At 40.8% G+C, this 25928-nt stretch overlaps 2 pseudogenes; both read left to right on the forward strand.

The window, feature by feature from the left end:
• The window catches only part of LOC114668482 (zinc finger protein 420-like), a 77727-nt pseudogene that overhangs the window by 2219 nt on the left and 49580 nt on the right, over window positions 1-25928 (forward strand).
• LOC114642562 (gastrula zinc finger protein XlCGF57.1-like) overlaps window positions 1-25928 on the forward strand; it is a 107640-nt pseudogene that overhangs the window by 2153 nt on the left and 79559 nt on the right.

The raw sequence follows: 25928 nt of genomic DNA on the forward strand, positions 1-25928 counted from the left end.
TATAAGTTTTAGAGCTATTAGTTCTTAAGCCTATGCTTGAAGTAGCTTTAAAGGCCACAATTGATTTTGGCATGAGGTCTGTGTCTTTTGCAGTGCCTGTCTGTCTTTTCAATTGTTATGTTTCAAGCCTCAGTGAATCAAGGACATTGTGCTCTCTGACAGAAAAACAAACCTTGTTTTGAGAACACAGCTGCTGTGGCCTTTAGCTGACAGAAAAGACTAAACAAGTTCACACAGTCCTGAACTTAAGAAAACCAAGCAAGCTTCCACATTTAGTGCATATACGTTTAATGTCATTTAAATTTATATATCAAGACTTTTCAGTTCTTTAGATCATGGATGTCAAACTCCAGGCCTGGTGGGCCGCAGTGACTGCAGGTTTTCATTCTAACCCTTTTCCTAATCAGTGACCAGGTTTCACTGCTAATTAACTTCTTTTCCCTTCAGTGTAATAGCCCTGTTTTTAAGGATTCTGTCTTCTGAATTGATCCTTTTCATCGTTAAATGTTAGCCAAACAGAAATAAGAAATGAAATGTGCTGACAGATGACCAGCTAAATTTGGGCTTCAAACTCCTACCAGTCTCTTCATGAAAAGCCGATTCTTTCTGTTAATTAAACCCGTTATTAAATTCTGCAGCTTGTTTCTGCTCTCATTCTGCCACAGCAGACATTTCCAAAACTGTTGATTTTTTGTTTTTTCTAAGAACACACTCAAAATGTTTTGGTGACCTGAGAGATCAACCTTACCGAGACCACCACCTTTCTTTATTTTCAGATATTGTATGGTGGGCACAGGTGAGCTGGTCATGTGACGGATTGTTTCATGTCTCATTATTGTTTTGTTGCTAATTATGGAAAAATAAACAAGTAAGGTTGCTGAGTAAAGTTAATTAAAACTAAGGCAAAAGAAATTAATTAGCAGCCAAAATTGCACACTAATTAAGAAGATGGTTAGAATGAAAACCTGTAGCCAACTGCGGCCCTCCAGGATCAGAGTTCAAAACCCCTGCCTTAGATTATAAATGAAGGCAACTGTACTAGCTGGCTTTGAGCTACAGAAGAGTTTAAGAGTTGATTATTAAAGGTGTGTGCTTCTCCTCTCTTCAACAGATACTCAAGGCCTCCTGATTTCATTCCTAGGGACTTGGCCTCGGTGCTGACAAACAGGGTGAGAGTGTGAGGCTGCACACAGTAGCATAGCTGCCTGCTTTTCCAGGCTTTCAAGTTAGCACGTTTATATGTTTTAGATACAATTGGAGTCTATACGTCATCACTACTTCATGAATCAATATAATAATTCATCAATTTACAGCAAGATGCATTATACCAGCTTGCCTTACTATGTAAGTGTCAACTATTAAAGTGTATTTTTCTTGTCTTCAAGCAGCCAGGAAGCACTGCGCTTGTCTGTTCCACGCTGACCACAGCTCAGCCCTTATCAGTGAAGCTGCACCCTGCACAGCAGCCTATGATTTTAGTCTTATAGGATGTATAGAAAAATGTATTCTTGAAATTGGTTATCTCTTCGTTTTAGAAAAGTATTATAAGCACATGAGAAAAGTAAATACTATATTTCACTAAGTGTTAAGATGTAAGAGTTAGGATTAAAAAGACTTATGCTGACATATTTTTTTATTCTGTTTGAGCTAGAAACCACCAATAGTTTATAAGCCAAAGGTTAGACGTGCAGGAGAGTTGGAAAAGTATGGGACCCTCACGTATAGAGAGGGAATGTGAACTCTTTGGATGTAAATAATGGTAGCAAGAGCTGAGCTACTAGGGAGTACAGATAGGTCTTGTCAGACAGACATGATGGACAGAGAGGGGTTTGACACCTCCTCAGCTGAGAAATACTGGTGGAATTAATTAGGGGCACAAACAGCAGGGGAATATTAAGAGTCAGATGAGGGCGAATAATGGCTTGTGTGATAACTGTAATAAATATAAGAGCTGCCCATAGCTGCTCGCTCTTTCCATCTTAAGTGAGTCTATATGTGTGCCGTATAATAAAGCCTGATTCTGCTGCCTGTCCTGAGACTCCGAGTGCCTTCTTTGAGGCTGAGGGTGCCCGTGTCATCCTGCTTCAACAGATGTTGGTGCAAGATCGTTCCTCCCCCAAACTATGCGACTCTTCAATTCCACTTGGGGAGGTAAATGTTAACATTATACAAAGTTGTTGTGTTATACGTGCATTTTTTTTATCACGCTTTAATTTAATATTGTTCTTTATCAATATGCTGCCGCTGGAGTATGTGAATTTCCCCTTGGGATTAATAAAGTATCCTGTCTGTCTGTCTGTCTGTCTGTCTGTCTGTCTGTCTGTCTGTCTGTCTGTCTATCAAGCAGTTGACTTTCTCATATGCGGGGTCATCCTGATCCCAACTTAATGATGAGGATTGATTTAATTAAAAGGGCACCAGTTTTTATTAGCTCAAGATTAGGAATGTGAGGAATGTGAAAGATAATTAGGTGATGGTCGTCTTTGGGCCAGGTGGCCTGTATGACCTTTGAGTTGAAATGACTGCTAGGAAAGGATTTACAATTATTAGGCAATTGTTATTGAAGAGGGTATAGGACAAGGTCATTATTATGAAGATAACATGTAAAGTGGATGACAAGAAAAATGTACAAAGCGGGGATGTTTTGTGATTGGAACTGAAGTGCTAGGGTGTTGTACCGTGTTAGCCATTATGAATGTAGTGAGAAGTCAAGCAAAATGACCCATTTGATTGCCTAACTCAAAAGATTACAATATGCAAGCTTTTGAGGCAACTCTGGCCCCTTGATTACATCTTGCTTGAAGAAGGGGCCTGAGTTGCCTTGAAAGCTTGCATATTGTAATCTGAAAAGCTGCACAAAGATTGATTTGAGCAGTTAGTGAACATCTCACTGCAGTAGTCAATTGCACTAGAAATAAAGGCACAAACGAATCTCTCAGTATCCAGCATGCATCCTTGCATAACAAATCGATGCGTATAATAAATAAGAGTGCCATCCCACATTTGTTTAAAGTGTTTTTTTCGATTGCACTCGCTGCACTGTAAACTGTAGATGGGTTTCAGGCATGGCATGTTTCCTCCAAAGATGTGCATTTCAGAGTAAGATGTAACACAGAAACTCGAGTTCCCTGTGTTTATATATACACATTAGAACAAATAACATTGGAAAACCTTTAAGTGAGACATCTTAAATGTAAAACTTAATAGACTTCTTCAGGCTGAGATTCATTTAGCAACAGAGGAGAAAAGTGTATAGGCAAGTTCTTTGGATAAGATAACTGTCCAACAAAGTCTTTTGAAATTTCTGGTGAGTTTTCCAATACAATGTGGGTCTGTAGACAGGTTTTCTGTGTCAGTTGAACAGTTATCAAAAGATCATACATTGTTCTCCCCTCTTGCTAAATGAATCTTAGCCTGGAGGGGTCTATTAAGTTTTTTACATTTAAGATGTCTCACTTATTGGTTTTCCAACGTTGTTATTTGTCCTAGTGTGTATATAAACATAGGGGCCTGAGTTGAACATTGTAATCTTTTTAGTAATCCAATAAATGGTGTCATTTTGCTTGACATCTCACTGATTAGAACTGAAATAAATATGACCCATGTCCAGACTACTCGACTTGCTTCTTTGAACTGAGACAAGTTTTATGTGCTATGCTATGATTTAATATGCTGTTCAATAAAGCTTATTCTGACTATCTAGAAACTCTGTGCATTTTTTCTGGTGAAGTTTTCTCCATGACACAGACTCTGCTTTCATGCAAATTTAACTTCTCCTTTCTTTTCCCCTTTTTTTTTTTTTTTTTTTTAAAAGTCCTGAGGCTCTACTTGCTTAAAAATTCCTGCTCATAACTGATAATGCATTTCTAGGATCTGAACATCAACGTATGTTTAATCCAAGTAGTGAATGCTGCTGATCCATAACTGTGGGAGATGGTCATCTTCTTCCAGTTTATTGAACTCTCAGCCCACCCTGTTTAATTTTATTTAAACAGTAGTGACTTACTGTCAACATGCTGTTTACTGTCTTACTTGATTTAAAGCTTAACTGAGAGGATGTTGTAAAATTCAATGTAAATGTCTTTAGATCTGAAGCTTAAAGTTTTGTTGGACTCAAATCCTGTTTATTTTTCCCACAGGGAGAGAGAGAGAGAAAGCTGCCGTTTACTGTAAGGCCTAGATGGATGTGAAAAAGGAGGAATGTGAGGCCGACATGAATATTATGGACAAAATGACACCAAATGTTAAGGAGGAGAACTGTGAATGGGAGTGTGTCCAACCTAAACAGGCAAGTCTGGGCATTAAGGATGATGAATGTGATCTGGGGTCAGTGGGCATTAAAGAAGAGACTGAAGAGACGTCTGTCAGCGTTGAGGTGCACAAATATAAATGGATTGAGATTGTCAAGGAAGACGAACAAAATGGAGCAGTGACTGAGTTAGTCTCTTCTCAAAGCAGACACTGTCCATCACCAGAGTCTTCTATCAATGTGAAGTCTGAATCATTAGAGTCTGACGCAAAGAGGACTGAGGAGGTTTCATCTGTTAGAAATCCGGAAGATCAGCCATCAACTTCAGGGAAATCCAGAAAAGGTAAGTTAAAAATAAAAGTGTTTGTAAGCTTTAGGGTCAGGTGGTTATGAGCCTGGAAAGGTGGTCTTGAGCTTATTGTGTGAATCCTAGAAATGGGTTTAAAGTGATGTAGTTTACTATGTGTGTTTAATGTGCTTCATGTATGTTGTTGTAAGGTTTAGCAATTATCTGTTTTTGCATTATTGTTGTACATTTGTGCCCTCATTTTGAAAGCCATAAAGATCTTCATATTCTGCTTGTATTGTAAAAAATAGTCATAAATAGATTTACTCACACTTTTATGTGGTTTTTACCACTTGTAAATTCTGCTATTTTAATAAGTCATTAGTGCTGTACGTGATGAATTTGTGAATCAACATCTAACACATGAGCAGAATTCAACTCATCTTCAGGAAAACCGTATTAAATAATAGCATTGTTTTAGAGTCATATCTGAAGCAGATTCCAAGTCATATTTAACAAGTTGTTTGCACTTTAAAGATACAATATAACATCTAAAACTTTGAAATTATGAAAAAGTACAACAATGTGATTTAATATATTTAAATAGCAGAACATATTGCCTTTTTAATGTTTGACACATCACATTTTTAGTTATTAAATATTTAGTATCAGCAGTGTATGTGATGAACAGTGGAGATTTGCTGTGACTGCAGCGCCACTGCACAGGCGGTAAAGGCACACACAGCGATGTTTCCACCATTTTGGTTTTATTTTATTTTTTTTATTAATATAAGTTGAAAGCAAATAAGTTTGATTTGATTGTTTACATAAGCAAAATTCAAACCCCACTCAAAAGAGACGAGAGGCAGCCAACAAAGCAAGCCTTTAAAGCAGCAATGAAGGAAGAGCGTCCTTTCTCCAAATATAGAAGCTTATTCTAAAATGTTATGAATTAGATCCTGCCATATTTTTTAAAAGTTTTGAACAGATCCTCTGAGTGAGAATTTAATTTTTTCCAACTTCAGATAATACAGGACATCAGTTACCCACTCACCTAAATGTTGTGGGTTGGGTTTCTTCCAGTTACCTAAGACAAGTCTACGTGCCAGTAGTGAAGTAAAGGCAATTACAATTTGTCCTTCTTCATCTTAAGCCCATCTGGGAGTCCATCAAAACACAGAGCTGTTAATGGGTTAGGCGTGATTGTGACACCAAGGCTATCTGATAGACATTAAAAGATTTTTGTCCAAAATGATGTTAATTTGGTGCACACCCAAAACATGTGGTCCAGTGAGGCTGGAGCTTGATTGCAATGTTCACAGGTTGAATCTTGCCCTGGGAACATTTGGATAGTTTTTACCGAGATAAATGCAGCTGATAGAAGAGTTTAAGATGAATAATTGAGTGCTTTGTGGATATTGAGCTCGAGTATATTCTGTGCATGACTGCCTTCCACTCCTTTTCTGAAATGTTAAGTGAGACATCCTTCCCCTTTCTCTATTGTGCCCTGTGATCTTTGAAAGGAAGGGACTTTAAAATGTTTCTATAAGTTGTGGAGATGCTATCTGAGTCTTCAAGATTGAACAATATTTCTTCTGGAATAGACATAAGTGGGAGGTGAGGAAAATTGGGCAGGTTCAGTTTAGCAAGTTTCTAGCTTGAAAGTAGTGGAAAAATTGTTTATGAGAAATTCAGTTTGAATCTTAATTACTCAAAGGATGCACAAACATTATTGATATATACGTCTCTAAAAGTGTTAACCTCAGACATTTTCCAAGCATTAAATTCTGTGCATGTTTGAGAGGGTGGAAAAGAGTGGTAGTCATTTAGAGGTGAAACATGTAAGAGCTTCTCTGTTTTAAAGTGCTTCCTGCATTAGTTCCATATTCTGAGTAAATGTGGTGGAGTGGTGGCTCTGAGGCTAGGGATCTGCACTGGCAATCGGAAGGTTGCCGGTTTGAATCCCGTAAATGCAAAAAATACTCTGCTCTGTTGGGCCCCTGAGCAAGGCCCTTAACATGCAATTGCTGAGCGCTTTAAGTAGTGAGAAAAGCGCTATATAAATGCAAAGAATTATTATTCTGAGTAAATGAAAGGCGGTTGGATTATTAGTGTATTTATGATAGTTCTGTATTTACTGGAAAGCAGAGCGGAGAATATAAAGAAGTACTGCAAGTTTTTAATTCTATTGTAGACCAGGCTTGTGTATATTCATTAATTTGAGTCGATGTCCTGTTCTTCATGGTCTGTATATTTGCCACCCAGTAATAAAATTGAAAGTTAAGTAGTGCCATGCCCCCGTTCTGCTTTAGGTCACTGTAGTCACCCTTTGGATGCGTGAATGTTTAGAATTCCAAATTAATGAGGTTATGATTTGAATCTAATTTCTTAAAACGATTTGTTAATGTAAATGTGGATGGTTTAAAATAGAAAAGAAGTTTGGAAAGGATGTTCATCTTAACAGTGTTCATTCTACCTGCTAATGTGGACCAGCTTTTCACATTTTGTTTAATTCTTTCCATTCAAACAGAAATATTTTGTTCAAAGAGAGCTATATATTTACTTGTAATATTTTCCCTGAGATAATTAAACTGATCTGCAAAGATAAAGAGAAATGTGTCCAGTCTAGTATTGTGTTCTAGAGAGTTTTATAAAAATTAGTTTTGAGTCCAGAGATCTTTTGACATTCTGCTAATGCTTTTAGGACTGCTGGCATGGAATTTTTGTGGATCAGATATACACAGTACCATATCATCTGCATATACTGTAGTGATATTTTCTGTTTAAGTCCTCTTCTGAAAAATCCCCTTTATTTTTGCAGCATTTTGAAATTAAACAGCCAATGGCAATTTTAAATAGCACTGGTGATGGGGGTCATCCTTATCAAGTACCATGTTCTTGTTTGAAGTAGTCTGAAATAATGTTACTAATACGAACTGAAGCTTCTAGACTGCTATAAAGTAGTTTGACCCATGCATATATGTTTGGGACAAACCCAGATTTGTGCAATGTGGTGAATAGGTAGTCCCATTCAACTTTGTCAAATGCTTTTTCTCTATCCAAAGATAGTAAAATCTCTGGGGTGTTATATTTAATGGGTAAATATATTAAACAAATGTTGAAGATTAGAAGCTAGGTTTCTACCTTTAATAAATCTAGTTTGTCCTTGTGGTATTACAGAAGAAAGCAGTTTCTCAATCCTTCTAGCTAGAATTTTGGAGCATATCTTAACGTCCTTATTCAGAAGTGGGATTGGTCTATATGATGTGCATTGTAGTAGCTCCTGATTTTTATTAGCAAAGACAGAAATTAATGCTTGGCGAAAAGTTTGAGGTAGAATCTTGTTGCCTTTAGCGTATGTGAATGTTGCTAATAATAGTTGAGCTAACTTTTTTGAATTTGTTTAATTTTTATTCCACTGGGGAACCTTCAGGGCCAGCTGCTATGCCACTTGGAAGTGAGCTTACAGCGTAATTCTGAGAGTTTCAGAGGTTTATCCAGTTCCACAGCAGTAAAGGTATCCACCTGAGGTATCTGTAATGAGTCAAAGAATGCATTAGCTTGCGCCTTATCTTCTTTAGACTGAGTAGTCTCGCTCTTGGCAGCCTCCCATCAGAGCATTCATGGACAACTTCACTGTCACAACTACATCAGTGCCTGGTGGATCCTCCAGGGCCTGGAAAAACTCATCTTCTGGGCAAGAATGAGGTTCAGACTGGTTCCATCCATTACAGAGAAACCAGTCACAAGCTTACCTGGCAGGTTCAAGGCTTGGTTACAGCATGGCGTCTTACCCCATATCCTGTGACCTCTGCTGGTGTACTAGGTGACTATGTCAACTTTAAAGAGCCTGGAGAGGAAGATTAGTTGTTACCTCTGTAGGTGGCAGCGTCTGCCTCTTGAGTTTAAGCAGTGCCGTACCGTATGGGAGGAGCATTAAGCTAAAGCGCCAAATAAGCAGCCTTGAAGAAGAGTTTAAAGTGTCATGCACACGAGAGGCGTAAATAGCTAGTTCCTTTGTAGCTGCAAAAAAAGTACATATTTTCAATGAAAGAAGTTTCAGTATAATAATTGAATTAAAAAAATGTAGCCAAAATGGAAATAGAATGTATAGTTACACCAAATGTCACATTACAAGTGGTCCAAGTTGCAGGCAGAATCTTCTATGCTGTGTCACAACATGGTGTGGCTCATGATTCTGTTTTAACAGGATGTTGAAATTGATCTGCTTAGCTCTTTTTTGGTTTCAATCGGAGAGGTAAAAATATAAAACAGACTTTCAGTATTCACTTTTAATTTGGCAGGGTACAAGAGGCTGTATCTGATATCAGCACTGCGTAGACGCTGGTTAATTCTGTAGTATGTGGCATGTTTAGCAGCTGGTGCAGGGGAGAAATCTGGGAAAATACGAATGGGGTTATTTTCAAATATAATTTCCTCTTTCTGTCTAATAATGGGACATGGAGTTTTGTTTGGCCTGTAGCTTGTTGAAACAGACAATACAGCACCCAGCATTTTTAATCCCTTGAATTGGCTTGCTGACAGGAGCAGCTGTCTGATAAGTAACAACGGAAAATACTGAATACACAATGTACACCTTGAAAGGACCTCTTTCAAGTTAAATATGAAATAGTTAACTAATCCATAATTGATTCAGTGCAGAATGATGAGTGATGAACATGCAAGACAGAGTTTCCAGGTCCCCAGTCACCTCACCTATGATTTTGAATGAGAAAAGCAATAATGCTTTGGGGAGTGGGATCAATGTTTAGGTGGGCCTGGAACGATGCAGGTGAGAGCGGACAGAAACAGCAAGGATCTCTGCTGTGAGTGGGACCGAAAAATCAGTACTATACAGAATGCTACCTTAGAGTGATATCTGGAGATTTGTGCTTCTGACTAGGATTGTATGACTTGGGGGAAGTTGTGCTTATTAGTGATACATGAAATGGCAGAACATTGTTCTTGTACAGTTTTGTGAAATTGATGCTAACATTAAAATTTAAAAAAAAAAAAAAAAAAAAAAAACTTCTAAGCTACCCAGCAAATTCGGTTTCATGTGAATAACTGGCTTATGACTTGCGACTGTTTTGTTTTTAGCTTGTTCATACATTAAAAGAACATGATGAAAGAATGCAATACTTTAAACACAAGTATTATGAATCTATTACAATGGTTGGAATAGAACAACTAAATAATAATTATTTATTTTCTAAACACTCGAGGTCACCTTACAAAAAATTAAACAACAATAAATAAAATTGTCCAAAATGTTTCCAGGGCAAAATCCAACCTGCAAACGCTGCAGTCAAGTTCCAGCCTCACTGGGTCACATGTTTTGGGCCTGCACCAAATTAAGATAATTTTGGACCAAAATTTTGAAGTGCCTCTCAGACAGCCTTGGTGTCACAATCCCTTCTAATCCACTAACAGCTGTGTTTGGTGTTCTTCCAGATGGGCTTAAAGTGGAGAAGGACAAGCAAACTGTGATTGCCTTTACTACATTATTGGCATGTAGACTTATCTTGCTCAACTGGAAGAATCCTAACTCTCCCCTTTTAAGTCAGTGGGTAACTGATGTTATATATTATTTGAAATTGGAAAAAATAAAATTGGAGGATCTGTGCAGAAATTCTTCCAAACCTGGCAGAATCTAATCAATAACATTTTAGAATAATTACTTTTAAAGCACTGTGGAAACAGATTCTCTCCCTATTCTTTTTTTTTTTTTTCTTTTTCTTCTCCATTTATCTATATTCACTTATTAATTTATCTATTTGCTTATTTTTACCAGGTTTAAGTTTTATTATGCTGCCCATGCTCTCTTTCTCAGGGGTGTTGGTTGATTTGTTTTCAATCCTATTCTTGTAAAATTGATCTATTTGTATGGACTGTTGTGTGATTTTAATAAAATCAATAAACAAATTTTGAAAAATAAATAAAAATAGGAACAGATAATAATAAAATCAACAGCAAAAATAACTAACAACAAATTAAATGACAATAAAATCATATTTGATATGCCAGTTTCAAGAGGGGTGTTTTTAAGAATAGTTTTAAATTTTGTTACTGAATCTACGTAGTTGACAAATACAAGCATGAAGAGAATTCCAGAGTTGCCGAGCACTGTAAGAGAAAGCTCTGGCTTCCATAGAACAAGGTTTACTGTGTGGCACAAAAAGTAAAAATGCAGATTGTGAAGAGCTTTTAAATGTTAAGAGCAGTATTCTACATTGTAGTAAACAGGGAGCCAATGACATTGGAAAAGAATCAGTGTAATATGTTCAGTGGACTTAGAACAAGTGATTATCCTAGCAGCAGAATTTTTATAATATTAATTATAATATAACAATATAATTATTATAATTCATTAAATATAATAATCCAATCCTTAAGGTGTAATTACCATAGCTTGAGCCCACAGGACCTTTTACCGTGCTCATGGAGCAGCAGAATATCTTAGTAATAAAGTAAACATCTCTTCTCATAAAATATATTGGAATAGCGAGCCAAGCGATAATGATGATAATATCAAATGTGTCTGTCATATAAACTGCACCGTGAATGAATCCCTGAAGAGAAGCTGCAGAAACGTTTTCACTAAGGCTCCTCGATGCTCTGACTTTATAACATCTCCTTATTATAGCACTTTGGTGCAGGTCGTCTCCAGAGGGTTTTAGCCAACTGCAGTAAAGTTCAATGCTGGCCATTTCACATGGACCACCTGTGACAGGTGACATGTTGGTTTGATTTTTATGGACAGCGTTACTGAGTATGCCTATGAGTTTTTATTAAGTTAGACATTTATTACATATGCCTATACAGGTGAAAGGCAATGCTATCATGTGAGACGGTGAGAGATTTCAGGTTTTGATTTGGGAGAAATTTGTAAACCTTTCAGATAATATGTTTGCACATTGATATTGTGTTATTGAGTATACATTGATGGGGAAAATGTCAACTATATCTCTATTATTAAAAAAAAAAAAACAATCTTGGAAGGAGACGATACATGATTTTCTCGGGAACACTTTAACGTCCTGCGAGACAAGGCAGTGAGACAAGGGACAGCTGCTGTACAGGCTTTTAAATGATTGACACGCAGCGTGACAAGCAGAACACGCAGCTCAGCAGCAGCAAGCCATCAGCTGATCCGACCACATCTGCTTAGCATGCGTTCAGACCCTCCCCTTCACAACGTGAGCGTCAGAGAGCGTTATAAGCAGGGTGATAAGCCCCCCTAGCCCATTTAAAATTAAATCTGCAGCAGAATAAAGTGTGCAGAAAGTGAAGAGGACTAAATACTTTGAGTTCACTGGATGTGTGCTTTGTATGAGGGGATGACAGACTTCACAATGAAGGGTTGGGTATACTTGTAAAATAGTTAGTGTTGTTATTGTGCACAATTAATTATTAATATATTTATTAGTTGTTAAAATAATATTTTTCAGTCTGGAATGTCTATCCAAATGCATTATACAGGGGTCAGAATTTTCAGTTATATTCTTTTATGTTTTTGGCCAATCCGTGTTGCACTTACCCATAAGGCAGTTTGTCCTCATCTTTATTGGACTGGATTTACAAATTCAATGCATTTGCTCTTCAACAAGCAGATTTGGAAAGCGGGGGCAAAAGAAATGGTTGATGGATGGTCATACAGTGATGAATATCTTTATATTGTACAGGCTAGATAAATTACAGCTCTTGAGATTTAAAAGCAACAATAATGATGTCAAAGAGAAACGGATTAATCCTGCAGCCCTACTGCTGACTCATAGAAAACTAGTCTAAGGTGAGGTGTTCACACAAACAATCCATGAATGGCCCTCTCAGCTCACTCAAAGAGAACCTTTCTAAGCACAGAAATATTGAGCCTCATTCCTCAAACCAGGCTTGGGAGTAGCGATCACTGACATGGTGGCCAGGTGGCTCACATAGACCATCAAGGATCAATCACTAGGTGAATGTTGAGTTTGATGACTGTTGGGTATGAGCAAGAGAGGAATGGATCCAAGTGTACTAGACCTTGGTGATATAAACTGGCAGTTGACCCATGGAATATTGCTTCTCTAATGATAGGTATGAGCTAGAGCTTATGGTAGACGTTGAAAATCCAGGAAAGACTTAGTGGGACTCACCTGTAAGTGCAGCATTGGCTCTTGAAACAAAACTCTTGATCAAAACTGATTTCACTTTTACTCTGAAGTTGTCTCATCGGAGACTCTTCATGTTTTTTCCAAAGTCATCTTAATGAGATTTCAAGTTCCATAGAGGGGAACCTGTGTGTGTGTGCATGAATCACACAACTTTTCAGAGTATTTGGCTTTGTAAGAGGGCTGCACGGTGGCACAGTGGTAGCACTGCTGCCTTATAGTAAGGAGACATGGGTTCGCTTCCCGGGTCCTCCCTGCGTGGAGTTTGAATGTTCTCCCCGTGTCTGCGTGGGTTTGCTCCAGGTGCTCTGGTTTCCTCCCACAGTCCAAAGACATGTAGGTTAGGTGCATTGGCGATCCTAAATTGTCCCTGGTGTGTGCTTGGTGTGTGGGTGTGTGTGCCCTGCCTGGTATTTGTTCCTGCCTTGCGCCCTGTGTTGGCTGGTATTGGCTCAAGCAGACCCCTGTGACCCTGTGTTAGGATATAACAGGTTGGATAATGACTGACTGACTGGCTTTTTAAGAGACTTTGGATTCACTCCTGAAAAAAGGGTACCATCTACTACCTATGTAGATCAACTGGGATACTTCAGCAGGCTTGTGGGGAAAAATCGAGGAACATGGAGGGGCAGGAATAGGAGGAGTGATCTGTATGATTTCTGGCTGAAGTGATGAATTGTTACTGGACTTCTTTTCTGGTTAAAGATTATTCATAACAAAAGTTATGTTTGATCACAGGGTCTGTCATGAGTATACCAGTTATCAGCATACCTTGGGTCAAAGGTCAGTGATTTGACTGTGGTTGTATTGTCTGTTCTGTATCCAAATGTTGGCTACTCTGAGCTGATATGTTCTGTACATTTGGATAAAGAGAGGTGCTGAGCTGACTCAGGTGGATGACCCAAATGGGCCTCTGTTCAGAATGAGTTCAACTCCAGATAGGCTTCTCCTCTATCGTGGGCAAATCCAATGTCATTAGCGTAAATAAATCATGACACTACACAGCCATTAACAATGCAATGGAGAGTATGAATATCACCGGTGTGTCACAAAGCTGGCCAAGCCTTGTTTCCACTCCCCATCCAGAGCAGACACAAATAACCATGCTAATCCAATGTCTCTTATCTCCATATTTTTCTCCCTGTGTTCATTAACACTTTTTTAATTCCTCTATTTTGCTTTGCTAATTGAAATAAGCCATTTTGATATGTGTTTTGAAATCGGGTGGCTTTGGTCTAAGTGTGGGAAAATGTCAGAGCACGTTTTGATGATTAAAGGCGTATTTCACCTGTTTGGCATGGTGCGGTGTTTAATACATGAAATTGAATATTATCACTTTTCACCTTCGTTAACGCCAGAATCCCTGAAGTCTACGAAAAAAGTCAGGTCCACCGGGCCACCTTAAATTCCTATGCACCTCTTCATCATCATCTTTGTTTAGTAAATGTGTCAATCAGCACTGGCAGCAAGCAACCTGCTATCCCATCCCCCACCAACTTCTCCCAGGTCAAAAACTGTGTATCTGGGAGTGAGGTACCTGAAGTTGTAGAGGGTAAATAATATATTGTTATTTGGAATACATACATTTCATGTCTGTTCCATTTGTACAATAATCTAGATAAATGTAGGATGACAGGAAATGTGAGGCAAGAAATGTCGAACACCCAACTAAAACAGTTTGAAAAAAAAAAGTTTTTTTTCATGTTACAGTATTAATTGATAAAATGTTGACGTGAAATGTATAATGTGTGAACACGCAAATATCCAATAAGCAATTTCACAAAAAGTACAACAAAACAAGTGTGCCTGTATTCAAGAATATGATCGATGTTGCTATCAATATGTAAAAACCGAAGCTTACTTATCAATTTTATGGCTGGTATAGAGATAAGAACAGCTGCTTCTAAATCAAGAACAGTCCATGGCTGCTCCCCCAGAACAGATGCAGCAGGGGCGTCCCTGCCGGGCATGGGACCAGGCTGTCCATTACATGGCCCCTCCCTCAGATGAGGCTTGTGGGGCTCATCGGCCTGTCCCGCGAGGGCTGGTCCTCTCCAGGACAGGGAGTCGGCTTCCTTGGCTCCGCGGCTGTGCCCTGCAGAAACATAATAAACAGATCTGGGGGTGTTGCCACGCGGACGTCCTCTCTGGACAACACCTCCAGATGTGGCCACCGCGGCCGCAGTTAAAGCACACCTGACCCCCTCCAGTCTGACCCTTGCGAGTGCGGAAGCAGGCAGGAAACCCCTGCTCCTTCGCCCGCTTAGAGGAGGGCTCGTAACGTTTCCGCCCCTCTGCAGCGTAGCCCTCCTGCGCCTTCAAGCCAACGGGCTTACACTGTGCTCTGTTAGGAGTTCTGTTTTCTTCTTCTGTGGGGTGCACTGACAGCCTGGATCCCCTTATGGGAAGAAGGGAGACCCTGTGCCGTCTGCACCCCTTTAGACGGCCGTAAGACAGGCGCGGGCAGTCGGGGCGGAGTCGTTTGGCAGCTGATATTCTCCAGCGGCCTCCCCGCACACTCTTCTGCCACGCCATCTGTCATCACAGCAACGTCTTGTGTAGTGGGCAGAGCGGCCTGGCAAGCAGTACTAACCATCACTGCGGCCGCTGCGCTCCGCCCCCCCAATTTCTCTACGGCCCAGACTTCACTCACCTGCACCGCTGCGTCCTGCAAGCTGGAGGCCGACGTCCCCCGTCTCTCCAACCATTTCACAACGGCTGCCATCGGGGTGTCATTCCTCCTTCGTCTCCTGCAGGACCTGAAAAATCTTAAGTAGGGACTGCAGGGGAAGAAGCACACATTGCAACTCCAGTGCAGCCTAAAAAACATCAATCTCTTCGGTTGGCGGTGGACTTGGGCTCCCCTTGTCCCCTTCTGCTGACCGCGAGCCATCAAGGACCTGCAGGATCCCCGCAGGCCCGTTCGGGTAGTCAAGAGGGTCGGGGAGAAGGTTCGTCGGCCCCGCCTATGTCCTTTCCTCGGCAGGCAACTGACACACGCCCTCCCCCCCATTACCTGTGTCAGGGAGCTGCTCCCGTTCCTCTTGCGGGGGCACCACGCTGAGAAGCTCATCCGGGCTCTCCTCCCCCAAGTGAAGGATCATGCTGTAGGGAGAACACAGCTCCACCTCGCTCTCTCCCAAGCTTGCTCCGCCATCCCTCCACAGACAGACATCATCCTGCCACCGCCGGGTACTTCGCGGCTCTTTGTCCAAGAGGTAGGCTGACGCGAATGCGGAAAACCCTGTCCATGGCCCATCACCTACCTCTGGCTGCAACCCGTGGTGCGGAGTGGCATGGCGGCGTCTGGCGGCCGGCTTCTGTGTCCGCCCAGCTTTCTTCTTCCCCATCACGTGGTGTCTTTATAAGCTGTCAGTGGCGCTGTGCTGTGCGGTATGCTGGCAGCTGCGAGAGCTCTCTCCCAGCGCTGTGCTGCGCGTGTCCGTCCCGCGGCCCCTGCCGCAACAGCGCGCTTCAGTATGCATGCACGTATGTGGCCTTGAGTACACGCTCTCCATGCTGTGCCGCGCGTGCTTGGCTATGGCTGCAATAGGGGCGCGCTCTCCGCTCCGCTGAGTCGAGCATGTGCCTCGCGCTGTTGTAGTTCACTATGCTGGGTCTCTACTTGAATTTAGATGCAGGTTTCAGTCCAAATGGACCGGCCGGGATCCTGCCGACTACGCCAGATGTGAAAGGCGCTATATCGCGCCCAACCCGGCACAGACTGACGCAGAGGCACGTACTTAAATAAAACAATTTTTTATTTTTCTTCAGCCGTGGGGCACTCCTTCCCTGTGTCCCACAGGCCCAACACAGTCCCAAAACACTCACAAATACCACAACAATTCTCTCTTCTTTCCCACCACTCCTCCTCAGGCTTAGTCCTCCTCCTCCCGACTCTGGTTGTCTGAGTGGTGGTGGCTGGCCCTTTTTATATCCCACCCGGAAGCGTTCCAGGTGCTTGGCCACCTGGTCCTAATTGCACTTCCGGGTGGGGCTGAAGATATGACCAGCCAGGCTGCTGACTCCATGCAGCTCCCCCTGGCGGCCATCCGAGTCCCCAACCAGGATGTGGAGGACTCCATCTCCCATGGAGCCATGTGCCTGGTTTGGGAATCATTGGCTGCCAGGGAGGCTGCCTCCAAGAGTCCCGGGGGAGGTATTGAACAGTCCATGGCTGCTCCCCCAGAACAGATGTAGCAGGGGCGTCCCTGCCGGGCATGGGACCCGCCTGTCCATTACACGGCATTTGCGCTTTGACAACAAAGACACTCATTCAGGTCATGTGGAAAATGACAGATGTGCATGTGCATGTGCAATGGTACTCTTTATTTAGTGAAAGATCCCAGTCATCCCACAGGAGAAGGACTTCATGAGACTACGGTCATAAAGCCGTTTCAGGACAAAGGCAGAACCTTTGACAATTTCTTCATGTCGCTTTCGCACTAATAAACTGTTGCACTGCAACACAACTCTGCTTGGCATCATAAAGTGGGACAGGAACTTCCGCCTGCAGCTAAAGTCACTTCAGTGCGCATGCAATTCTCCATGCTAGTTTTTAGATCTGGCAGTGCCATGCTGACGTTGTGTGCGCCCAAAAAAAAGAAGCCCGTCTGCATTCTCAGTACCATGCACCATAACACGGATTACAGGCAAGATCGAAAAAAAAAATGTTCAAATGACAACTCATGTTTACCGTAAATGATATAGCATTTTCAAATAATTCTGTTTTCATGCATGGATGTGTGTGTGTGTGTGTGAATGCGCGAGAGAGGCAGAGACAGATTTGGTAACGTTCAAGTTGTTAATGGAATATAAAATAAACAGTTTTGCAAAAGTATAATGAAATGAGTGTGCTTTTATTCAAGAATAGAGCTGAACCAAAAAAACAAATTCAAGTAACAAGATAGCAGTGTTCGTGTGTCTGCTTTTATACCTTCTAAGTAGGAAAACTTTACACTGGCTGTTACAGACTCAAAGCAAATACTGTACAGTAATCCCTCCTCCATCGCGGGGGTTGCGTTCCAGAGCCATCCGCGAAGTAGAAACAATATGTTTATATGGTTATTTTTATATTGTCATGCTTGGGTCACAGATTTGCCAGAAACACAGGAGGTTGTAGAGAGACAGGAACGTTATTCAAACACTGCAAACAAACATTTGTCTCTTTTTCAAAAGTTTAAACTGTGCTCCATGATAAGACAGAGATGACAGTTCAGTCTCACAATTAAAAGAATGCAAACATATCTTCCTCTTCAAAGGAGCAAACAAATCAATAGGGCTGTTTGGCTTTTAAGTATGCGAAGCACCGCGGCACAAAGCTGTTGAAGGCGGCAGCTCACACCCCCTCCGTCAGGAGCAGAGAGAGAGACAGATAAAAAAATCAATACGTGCTTTTAAGTATGCGAAGCACCGTGCAGCATGTCATTTCAGGAAGCAGCTGCACAAAAGATAGCAACGAGAAGATAATCTTTCAGCATTTCTAGACAAGCGTCCTTATCGTCTAGGTGTGCGAACAGCGCCCCTGCACAATCCCCCTACGTCAGGATCAGAGAAAGTCAGCGCAAGAGACGGAGAAAAGTAAGCTGGATAGCTTCTCAGCCATCTGCCAATAGCGTCCCTTGTATGAAATCAACTGGGCAAACCAACTGAGGAAGCATGCACCAGAAATTAAAAGACCCATTGTCCTCAGAAACCCACGAAGCAGCGAAAAATCCGCGATATATATTTAAATATGCTTACATATAAAATCCGCGATGGAGTGAAGCCGCGAAAGGCGAAGCGCGATATAGCGAGGGATTACTGTACATGTTTTATTAGGTAATAGTAATAATGACTGCAGCTTAGTACACAGAACGATAAATGTGGAGAAGCTCCAGGATCAAACGGCAACTAGCCATTTCACATCAACATTTTATCAATTATTACTGTAACATATTGTCCTCACAGGTGGCGCAGTGGAGACTGGAAGATTGTGGGTTCGCTTCCCGGTTCCTCCTTGTGTGAATAGCGCTTTGAGTACTAAGAAAAGCGCTATATAAATGTAATGAATTATTATTATTAACATGAAAAAAGTGTCTGTTTTAGTTAGGTGTTCAAAATGTCTTGCCTCACATTTCCTGTCATCCTACATTTATCCAGATTATTGTAGAAATGGAACATACATGAAATGTGTGTATTCCAGATAACGATTTATTTACCCTATACAACTCAAGGTACCTCACTGGGAGAATTTAAGCTGTGTCGTGGGGGGTTATGGGATAGTAGGCTGCTTGTGCTCTCTAACATATTTTCCTAAAAAAACAATGCTGATGAGGAGATGCAAAGGAATTTAAGGTGGCCCGGCCTTAACACTTTTTTTTGTAGGCTTCCGAGATTCTAGAGTTAATCAAATAAGAATAGTATATAGTTGTTGTTTTGTCTTGATCTAGAGTAAATCTTACTCTAATTTCCCCTTTTGTATTATTAATATGTAGCCTTTGTCAGAACGCCTCAAATCTCACAGACTTACCACTGTTTATAAGGTATTATAGTATATAACTTCTCTCCACCTTCCCTTCTACATTTATAACCACAGGTGATTAGGTGTAGTAAAAGACAAGCAGGAGTTAAGTTAGACTTTAAATAATGTGTTATTGATAATATTCATAAATAATAACAATATGCAAGTACATTTGAATATTGGCAACCATACAACCTGATAAATGCAGATGTGTAGTTTCAGGTGGCACACAGACTTGTTAGTTACTTAAAATGTCTCTAGTTAAGTCCTCATTTTTGGTCAGCTTTCTTTAGAACAGGCCGCATGCCTTTCTGAATATGGCTGCCGAGCTGTGCTCTTCATTGTGCACTACTTTTCAGTTCATGGTGTCTGAGATGCTCTTTCATGAGATGTTTTGTAAGAGAGAGAGGGAGGGGGGTAAAGCAAGCAAATTTATAGATTCTCTGTCCACACCCTACAGCCAATAGGGTGTCATGGTATGTAAAGGCTTCTGATACAAGCCAATTCCAAACCAATGGAGCACAGAATACCTTCACATCTGCCCCCAAAATGATGTGTTGAGGTGAAGCTTGCCAGCTAGGCAGTCTGGCTTTCCTTTGGGGGTTGATTGAGACAGTTCTGCAGAGAAACACTTACCAACCTTATTTTAGGCACTTCCCACAACCCTGACGTAAAATTACAAAGGACTGGTTCTTAACCATCAAATCATTGCTGTTCTTATCAATGATAGATATTAATGTTAAGTTTCAAGTAAAGACATGCAAAATATTTATCAACTAGTATGCAAAATTTCACACCACAACAATTATAAGTAATATTTTAATAGTACATTGACTAAATGGTGATGAAATTCTGTAATGCAGTTAACAAAGTGTAACCAGTAGTCTTCTCAATTTGGTGTCTCACACAAATTATGTATATACAGTGGAACCTCGAGATACGATCACCTCTGTATACGAGAAATTCAAAATACGAGGAAAGTATGAGCGAAAAATTCAGATCTAAATACGAGCATTGGCTCACGTAACGAGCCGCGAGCCAGGCTGTGAGTATAGCTCGCGGCTTAGCGAGGGGGCGTGGTAGCTGTAGCGAGCCGCAGGGCGATCTGCGGTGTCTGCGTTTCTCACCTAAGTGCACAGGTGGGAAACTGCCCACATCCATGATTTGTCCTGTGGCTGATGGGCTGGGCAGGGTTGCCACCCATCCTTTAAAATACGGAATCGTCCAGTATTTGAGAATGAAATTGCGCGTCCCGTTTTGAATCAATACGTATGCGTCCCTTATTTTTTTGTATTAAAAGTGGTAACCCTAGCAGCTGCCATGTCTTCCCCGCATATATAGAGAAGCGCGAGCCGGTTAAGGGGGAGAAGAAGTAAAAGAAAGGAGAGGAGAGGAGAGAGAACGGAGGTTGCAGGAGGAGGCAGGAATCCGCAGCAGTAGGAAGTCGGTGCGAGAGAGCGAGCGAGTACAGGCTCGCGTATAGCTGAACAGGCGAGCCAAACAGCTGAAGCAGGACGGTGTAGAGAAGGTCAGCTGCATTAAGTGTCTCGCCTGTTGCAGAGCCGGCATGGGAGAAGCAGGTGAGACGCTAACAGAGAAGAAGCACCGGGGATTGTCATCTGTTTTTTGAAGACTGCTTCCTGTTGACGTTTTAACCTCGTGTTAAAGGATTGTTATTCTTATGTACTTTAAACCTCCACTTCACAACTGTTTTAAGGATTAAAGATTTATTGAATGCTCTACTGCACTTTGGACACCTGTTTTGATTCTTTTAATAATCAGTTATATTATTTACCAGTGTTATTTATTAAAGGTAGACTACAGTATATATAATTTATCAGTGTTATTTGTTAGGAAAATTGATTTTTATGTTAATATATTTGGGATGCGGAACGGATTAACTGGATTTCCATTATTTTCAATGGGGACGTTTGTTCTAGATACGAGAAATTCGCTATACAAGCTCAGTGCTGGAACGAATTAAACTCGTATCTAGAGGTTCCACTGTAGTTCATTATTTCATTATCTTGTGCCCAGTGATTGTACTTGTGTGTTAAGTCGTTCTAATACAAAAAGGAAAATTATGAAATGGGCTGCAAAAGGAAAGCCATTCAGTCTTTTAAAGTTCCTTATGCTTATAAAAGGCTATTCATTCTTTTATCCAGTGTTCCCTGTTGGGACTTAATGTGAATAATAGACAAGTGGATGGAGAGTAAAGCTTTATTTCTTTCTTTTAAACTTCATACAGGAGATAAATATCAGTGCTGTTCTGAATGTGGCAAACAGTTCAAGACCACAGGATATCTTCGGATACACCAAAGAATTCACACGGGAGAGAAGCCTTACTGCTGTTCTGAATGTGGTAGGAGGTTCTCAAAAGGCAGTTTACTTCATAGACACCAAAGAATCCACACAGGAGAAAAACCTTTTTGCTGTTATGAATGTGGCAAGCATTTTTCACAAAAATGGGATCTTCAGATTCACCAAAGAATTCACGCGGGAGAAAAGCCGTATTGCTGTTCTAAATGTGACAAGCGGTTTGTAAGACGGAATTTACTCAATAGACACCAAAGAATTCACACAGGAGAGAAACCTTATTGCTGTTCTGAATGTGGCGAGCGTTTTTCACAAAATTGGGATCTTGAGATCCACCAAAGAATTCACGCGGGAAGAAAGCCTTACGGCTGCTCTGAATGTGGCAAGCAGTTTTTACACAAGAGTAATCTTGAGATCCACCAAAGAATCCACACAGGAGAGAAGCCTTTTTGCTGTTCGAAATGTGACAAGCAGTTTTCACAAAAGAGCAATCTTCATAGACACCAAAGAATTCACACAGGAGGGAATCCTTATTCCTGTTCTGAATGTGGCAATCAGTTTTCTGAAAAGTGCAACCTTCTGAGACACCAAACGATTCACACAGGAGAGGACCCTTATTGCTGTTCTGAATGTGGTGAGAAGTTTTTAAAAAAGAGCCATCTGAAGAGCCACCAAAAAATTCACACTGGAGAGAAACCTTATTGCTGTTCTGAATGTGGCAAGCGATTTCTAAAAATGAGTGTACTTCATAGACACCAAAGAACTCACACAGGAGACAAACCTTATTGCTGTTCTGAATGTGGCAAGAATTTTTCACAAAAATGGGATCTTCAGATCCACCAACGAATTCACACGGGAGAAAAACATTATTGCTGCCCTGCATGTGGCAAACAGTTCTTGCAGAAGAGTAGTCTTCAGGTACACCAAAGAATTCACACTGGTGAGAAGCCATATTGCTGCTCTGAATGTGACAAGCGGTTTTCACAGAAGAGCTACCTTCAGAGACATGAAAGAATTCACACAGGAGAGAATCCTTATTGCTGTTCTGAATGTGGCAATCGCTTTTCAGAAAAGCGCAGTCTTCTTAACCACCAAACAGTTCACACAGGAGAGAAACCTTATTGCTGTTCTCAGTGTGATAAGCAGTTTTCGCTTAAGAAGAATTTTCAGAGCCACCAAAGAGTTCATGCAGGAGAAAAGCCTTATTGCTGTTCTGAGTGTGACAAGCATTTCTTAAAAAGAAATTCACTTTATAGACACCAAAAAATTCACACAGGAGAGAAACCTTATTGCTGTTCTGAATGTGGCAAGAATTTTTTGCGAAAATGGGCTCTTCAGACCCACAAAAGAATTCACACAGGAGAAAAGCCTTATTGTTGTTCTGAATGTAGTAAGTGCTTTTTGCTCAAAACCAGTCTTCAGATTCACCAAAGAATTCACACTGGAGAGAAGCCTTATCATTGCTCTGAATGTGGCAAATGCTTTTCACAAGGGAGCAATCTTTCAACCCACCGAAAAATTCATACTTGAGAGAAGCCATATTGCTTTTCTGAAAGTGGCAACTGCTTATCGCAAAGGAGTAAACTTCAGTGCCACAAGAGCGTTAACAGTGGAACAGACAAGAGCACACAAATTTACCGTGACTAAGAGACATGACACAGTCCAGTGTTCATGTGAAGATAAAGAGGAGGTCATATACTGCTAGTTCTATACAGCTGGTCCTGAGCTCTCAACTGAAGAGTATCCTGAGACAGCTTGTGCAAAACTGTAGTTCAGAAATGTAATTTTGACTTCCAAATTAGATAACTGATGCAAATTTAGGATACTTAACTGGAATAATTAAACAAAAGAAATTAATGTGGAGAAATTAGAATGTATCCAAAGAACAGCAAAAGATTAAATACCACAGGAAATGAAGCCCACATTTATATCAAATGGAAGCATCAGCAGATAATTGCTTTAACAAAAAAAAATCTGAAATTAACACCCACATGTGAACAGAGACAAATATTTGCCAGAAGTGAAATGTCCTGAGAAGTAAGCGATTCTCAAACAGCGCAATGCTAACAGTAAAGCGAGGAGGAGGAGTTGAGAAAGGAAGGAATGGAGGTACAGCCGATTTGAAGGTGACAACAAAAGTTTACACTTAATAGAAATTGCCAAAATAAATAAAATGCACAAGAGAAGACCACCCCAGTGGATAAAAAAGAGGGGAAGTGAGAATTAGAAAAATCAACAAGAAAAACAGCATACAGTCACACAGACAGAAGAAAAGTACAGCAGCATAAGAGAACACTGCACCAGAAGAAATGACACGATCATGACAGGACAAAGTCATTCAGGAATTTAAAGAACTTATGGACTTAACAGATAGCAGTAGGGAAATCAATAAGATGAGACAAGTGAACAAGAACAACAAATCATCTTACTGGATAGAGGTGGAAATCAGCAGAGGCCTCTTGATTCGATATTACAATTAATTTTTCCTGCCAATTCAACATATCCTGTGTTTTTTTTTTTTTTTTGTTTTTTTTTATATATATAAAGTATTATGACTGTCTATGTAATATGATTCAATATTGTGCTTTATTGCTGATTTTTATTGAAATGAAAATTTCTCTCCCAACAATGACATTTTCAAGTCATGGTGAGTAATGCAATTAAATGTACATTTTAAATTAGTGTTTTTATTGAGTCAGCAAGTAAACATCATAAATGTGTGTCTATCAATAGAAAGGTGTAAAATTAAGACATTTTCTCACAATCTCATGTGCACTGCTCTGTCAGGTTGGCACATCAGTAATCAGCCTGTGCTGTGAAACATCTGACAAGTTCTGCTTTTGCCACAAAGCCTGAAGGCCTTACGTGCCTCTATGGAAAATCCCAGTGACACATTTTATTCTTTGTACCAGCCATGCAAGAGCCTGGTAGTTTGAGTGTGTGCCGAGCCGCGAAGTTTAATGTCTGTGCATATCATTTAAATGTGAGGAAAGCCCACCACCCTGAGCTGTAACAAGCATATTCAACATATTGTCAGTGACTAACTTCGGCTCTCTTTCAATTCCCAATTAATAGGTGACAAAGTAGCTTGGCCATGTTAGCCCCGGTGTGACTGTCATGTATGACTGTTTGTAAGACATAAGATGATGAGCACCATTTTTCAGTTTTTTTAATGTGATGTTACTGTAACATAACATGGTGTGGCTCTTGAGGTTCATGAATCACATATCTGTGCAACTCTTTCTGCTTTCCAGAGTAACTACTTTAACTCTTATTTACCCTTGTTGTTTTTTCCAGCAACTGCTATATCTGACAGAAACATACTCTGGGATTAATGAAGGAGCGGCATGTTCACTCTGATAACTCTGAGGTGGTAAACAGGTTTGGGGAGCACCAGTGGGTCAAAGCCAATCCCCACAAGAGATGGAGGTATTCATAGTTGAGGGGGACTCGGTTATTAGGTGATTGAGGTGCAGGTTTCCTCCAGTGACAGAGATCCTCTCACAGTGTGATGTCTTCTCGGTGCACAGGTGGGGGGAACACCCTGAAAGGGTGGAAAGGCTCCTGGCTGCAGCAGGGTATGGAGGTGGTCATTGGAGGGCTGTCAATCTGGTTAAGCATTTCATTTGTTCCAACATGTATAAGCATATGTGCAGACTGTCAGTTCTTCAATCCAAATTTGAAGAGTTAGCGGTCAAGTTGAGGAACAGAACTGGCAAGGTGGTCTTCTTCAAAGTTATGCCTATGCCACATGTCAATAACAGGTAAAATGGAGGAGAATAGAAGGCTTAATACTCAAATTTTGGTTTAGGACAGAAGGGCATGGAATTATGGTCTCCTTCTTGAACAGATATGACCTCCTGCCATTAAAGGGTTCCATTTGAACAGAAGGGGCACTAATGTATTAGGAATGCATAGGAGTAGGTTAGTTGAGTATTCGCCCCCAAGCCAGGATTAAAAATGTATATGAAGGGACAGACAGTATGAATACAACTATATGTTATCAGCAGGAACTCACCTAAAGTAAACGCATATAAATCAGTAGTATATATGCATATGAATCTAGAAAACACACGTTCCTTTCATTAAAGGAGAATGTGCTTCACAGAAGTTTCTAGATTGAGAGACAGAGGAGCTGTGAGAACCCATGTGCAGTCTCAAATACACATGCAGCGAGAGTGTGAAAAAAGGTGAGCAACAGTGCTGACTTAGAACATTAGAACAATCTGTAGCCCTGGAATCAGCCTAGTCGCTCTTCTCTGGACCTTTTCTAGAGCTGCTATGTCCTTTTTGTAGCCTGGAGACCAAAACTGCACACAGTACTCCAGATGAGGCCTCATCAGTGTGTTATAAAGCTTGAGCAAAACCTCCTGTGACTTGTACTCCACACATCAAGGCGCTATATAACCTGACATTCTGTTA

The sequence above is a fragment of the Erpetoichthys calabaricus genome, chromosome 1, assembly GCF_900747795.2.
Source record: "Erpetoichthys calabaricus chromosome 1, fErpCal1.3, whole genome shotgun sequence".
Taxonomy (NCBI): Eukaryota; Metazoa; Chordata; class Cladistia; order Polypteriformes; family Polypteridae; genus Erpetoichthys; species Erpetoichthys calabaricus.